Source organism: Babylonia areolata, chromosome 22 (genome assembly GCF_041734735.1).
Source record: "Babylonia areolata isolate BAREFJ2019XMU chromosome 22, ASM4173473v1, whole genome shotgun sequence".
Lineage (NCBI taxonomy): Eukaryota > Metazoa > Mollusca > Gastropoda > Neogastropoda > Buccinidae > Babylonia > Babylonia areolata.
In genome coordinates this window covers 8,092,041-8,097,019 of record NC_134897.1, presented here as the reverse complement: position 1 = coordinate 8,097,019, position 4,979 = coordinate 8,092,041, and the positions used below count along the sequence as shown (strand labels likewise).

General features: G+C 46.2%; 1 pseudogene; it reads right to left on the bottom strand.

The window, feature by feature from the left end:
- Nucleotides 1-1,255: 1,255 nt before the first annotated feature.
- On the bottom strand, nucleotides 1,256-1,360 carry LOC143297543 (5S ribosomal RNA; annotated as a pseudogene).
- Nucleotides 1,361-4,979: the final 3,619 nt, after the last annotated feature.

The window sequence follows — 4,979 nt, the reverse complement described above, 5'->3', positions numbered from 1 at the left end:
AGAACGAACAATCGATCCAAAACATGCCCACAGCTTCACCGCAGAGCTAGGGAGAAAGAAAACCAGAGAAGCAGTTCCCTTGTTGGGAAATAGATGAAGTGTGTGGCGTTACATATCCTCCGCTGTCCACAGATGAAACCTTTGGGGCTGCTGAGGCTGCTGCCCGTGTATCGATTACCTCCCTGCCTCCCCCACTCATCCCCCCCCCACACTCTCTCTCTCTCCCCCCCAACTCTCTCTCCCCGCCCCCACCTCCCCCCAGACAGCCTCTGTCACTATTGGCCTTCGATAGGATGCGTTTTTTTTGTTTTTGTTTTTAATTTCCGTGCTCCTTTCAACAGCTAAGTGACAGATTGATCTCTTGTCTTACTTGATGGTGAGTGAGTGAGCGAGTGAGTGTGTGTGTGTGTGTGTGTGTGTGTGTGTGTGTGTGTGTGTGTGTGTGTGTGTGTGCGTGCGTGCGTGCATGCGTGCGTGTGTGTGTGCGTATGTGTGTGTGTGTGTGCGTGCGTGCGTTCGTGCGTGCATGCGTGTGTGTGTGTGTGTGTGTGTGTGTGTGTGTGTGTGTGTGAGTTTGTGTGTATGTGAGACAGACAGACAGACACACACACACACAGAAAGAGAGAGAGAGGGGGAAAGATAGAGAGAGTCTTTTATCAACGCATGACTGTATGACGCAATACGCAATCCAATCATATCAACAAATCTGCAATGCAAGGGAAAAAAAGGAAAAAAAAAAAGAAAAAAAGAAAGAAAAACGAAAAACATCAAAAGAACCAAACAAATGTATCTGCCTATGGATCATCTGGTATAAGTGTTGTTGCATTATTTATGTTTGCATATGTCAGCTATATAACTCATCAGCATTAATTCCAAAGCATAACGTTTCTCGTAAATCTCTAAATGGATATCCATATATAATGACACACACTCGTAAATCGTATGCAAGCATTTTTTGCAAAGATAGCGAACACCCAATATCCAAATCGAAAACTCCGAACAAACGTCCACATACATGATTATTTACAGAATACAGAATACTATAGTCAAAGAGAAATTGACTGGTGGTGTAAAATACAAACAATATACGATAATCACAGTCATTCAGTTTACACCCCTATTTCGTAGACTAGTTTCAGTTTCAGTAGCTCAAGGAGGCGTCACTGCGTTCGGACATATCCATATACGCTACACCACATCTGCCAAGCAGATGCCTGACCAGCAGCGTAACCCAACGCGCTTAGTCAGAAAGGAATGCCAACAGCACCCGGTGTTCCCCCAAGTACTAACCGGGCCCGACGTTGCTTAACTTCGGTGATCGGACGAGAACCGGTGTTTTCAACGTGGTATGGCCGTTGGCAAAAGTCTAGAGGAGGATGGCGTCAGTGGCATTCTGACATGACGACCACAGCCGACACATCAGCCAAAAGGCCAATGAGCGAAGTATCCACTTGACTAAGCCTACCCCACCGTAGACTAGTTGTTTGGATACAGCAAAGTGAGAGTTGTATGATCAATGGTTTCTCCATTGCAATGGGAAGTCATTTACAGCCTAGTCTTCTGTGAAGGACAATGACTCTCAAATTAGGGGACAAGATTGCACTGGCTCTTGGTGCTGCAGCCTTGGGGGCTAGTTGGCCTTTTGGGAACCATTGCAACGCCGACTGTCCTAAACCCCTCTTGGCCGAGAGAGTGGGGATGTAACTTGGTCAAGACACTCTCCACTATAATCAAATTCTAGCCCAGATAGTCGGGACAGCAGTTGCCTCCTCTGCTGTTCTGATGGTCATAGTCGGACACGACTCTCATACAAAACATAAGTAATGAACCCTACAGTCCTAAAATGGCCCATATGTAGTCGGCTTGGATATAAGGAACATGATGTGATGTGAACGAATCATGGTTATCCAAACTGAAAACCCCAGCACTACAGAAAAAAAAACCTACAATAGGCGAACCTGGAATAGGTGAAATTAGGGGATAGGCCAAACGGGACTGGGGCGAAAGGAGAGGCATGGACAAAGCGAGTGGTGCAGCCACGGAGGAAGGCGGAGAGAGGGGGGAGGGAGGGGGGGCAGGGAGCATAGACTGTCGTCTGGACTGGTGCTGACTAAAAAGGTCGCTGTCTTTTCAGCAGTCAACACATCGACCCGTCCCTGTCTGCTCACACAGTTTCCAGTTTTCGCTGAAGAGTCTGACGGTCGTTTGTCTCTTCTTCTTCTTCTTCTCCCTCTGTCTCTGTCACTGTGTGGGTCTCTACTTCTCTATTCGCCCCTCTCTCTGAGTGATTGAGTCTGTCAGTGAGTTTTGACAAATGACAAATGTTTTATTGAGGGTAAACTGGACAAGCTGAAAGCTTCTTTACACCATGCCCTCACAAAGACACAGACAGACACAGACACACACAGACACACGGACACACACACACAAGCACACACCATTTTCAGGTGTTTACAGATGGCTCAGTGCTTGAAAATAAAATAAAAACACGGGAGCAGCTTTTTGTAGTTCCTGCACTTAAAATTGAAAGGTTATATTTTTCTCGGAAGTAAGCTATCAAATTTTACAACTGAACTGGTGGCTATATAGACACAACCACTGAATTTTGCTGGGTACCCTCTCATATTGGTATAAAAGGAAATGAAATGGCCGATAGAACAGAAAAAGGGGGGGGGGGGGGAGCATAAAGAATAGAGAATACCATTGAAATAGTTTATCAGTTTCATGAATGTTGCAGACTTCAAGAAAGAAAAAAAAAAAAAAAAGAGGAGAAAGAAAACAATGTTGTATGTCCATGAAGTTGCTTGGTTCAGAAAAAAAACAACCAACAACAACAAAGAGCACCTTGCTAAAGATAGAAAAAAAAAAAAACAAATCTACGTTCCCCCCCCCCCACCCCCCTGCCCCTTCCCCCTCCCGAGCACCCAAGTGAGAGTGATCGAGAGACAGACAAAGAGTGACCAAGAGACAGACAGACAAAGAGTGACCAAGAGACAGACAGACAAAGAGTGACCGACAGACAGACAGACAAAGAGTGACCAAGAGACAGACAGACAAAGAGTGACCGACAGACAGACAAAGAGTGACCGACAGACAGACAGACAAAGAGTGACCGACAGACAGACAGACAAAGAGTGACCGACAGACAGACAGACAAAGAGTGACCGACAGACAGACAAAGAGTGACCGACAGACAGACAAAGAGTGACCGACAAACAGACAGACAGACAGACAAAGAGTGACCGACAAACAGACAAAGAGTGACCGACAGACAGACAGACAAAGAGTGACCAAGAGACAGACAGACAAAGAGTGACCGAGAGACAGACAGACAAAGAGTGACCGACAGACAGACAGACAAAGAGTGACCGAGAGACAGACAGACAAAGAGTGACCGAGAGACAGACAGACAAAGAGTGACCGAGAGACAGACAAAGAGTGACCGACCGACAGACAGACAAAGAGTGACCGAGAGACAGACAGACAAAGAGTGACCGACAGACAGACAGACAAAGAGTGACCGAGAGACAGACAAAGAGTGACCGACCGACAGACACAGACAAAGAGTGACCGACAGACAGACAGACAGACAGACAAAGAGTGACCGACAGACAGACAAAGAGTGACCGACAAACAGACAAAGAGTGACCGACAGACAGACAGACAGACAAAGAGTGACCGACAGACAGACAAAGAGTGACCGACAGACAGACAAAGAGTGACCGACAGACAGACAGACAAAGAGTTACCAAGAGACAGACAGACAAAGAGTGACCAAGAGACAGACAAAGAGTGACCAAGAGACAGACAGACAAAGAGTGACCGACAGACAGACAAAGAGTGACCGACAGACAGACAGACAAAGAGTGACCGAGAGACAGACAGACAAAGAGTGACCGACAGACAGACAGACAAAGAGTGACCGAGAGACAGACAAAGAGTGACCGAGAGACAGACAGACAAAGAGTGACCGACAGACAGACAGACAGACAGGCAAAGAGTGACCGACAGACAGACAAAGAGTGACCGACAGACAGGCAAAGAGTGACCGACAGACAGACAAAGAGTGACCGACAGACAGACAAAGAGTGACCGAGAGACAGACAGACAAAGAGTGACCGACAGACAGACAAAGAGTGACCGACAGACAGACAAAGAGTGACCGCGAGACAGACAGAAAAAGAGTGACCGAGAGACAAAGAGTGACCGACAGGCAGACAAAGAGTGACCGAGAGACAGACAGACAGACAAAGAGTGACCGACAGACAGACAAACAGTGACCGACAGACAGACAAAGAGTGACCGACAGACAGACAAAGAGTGACCGACCGACCGACAGACAGACAAAGAGTGACCGACAAACAGACAAAGAGTGACCGTGAGACAGACAAAGAGTGACCGACAGACAGAGAGTGACCGAGAGACAGACAGAGAGTGACCGAGAGACAGACAGACAAAGAGTGACCGACAGACAGACAGACAAAGAGTGACCGACAGACAGACAGACAAAGAGTGAGAGACGCAGACAAAGACATAGGATTTCCGAAAAGAATATGAAGCCAAGCCAGCCATAAAACCCGGGAGGGAGGAAACAAAAAAAAATTAATGACTGTAAACGGTTTCCAATTTCCCTTAAGTGCCAAGGCAATTTTAAAGAAACAAACTTAAATACAGCCTTCATTGTCAGGATAAACTGCATCCCTGTTTTCAAGTCATTATGCTCAATAGCTTCACTGGAGAAAAACAACAACAACAACAAAAACAAACATTCGTAACTTGGCCTAAGAAACCATCATTGGTAGAGTTTGGGAAGCTGTGGAACAGTTTTGCTTCCACAAAAAAAAAAAAAAAAATCTTCTTTCCTTTTTTATATTTATTTATTCATCCCCTTCTTTCCATCCCCAACTCAATTTCCCCTCTGCTACCTCGTTTCCTGTACAAAAGAGGGTTTGATTGATATTGATCGTCGAAAAGGAGAC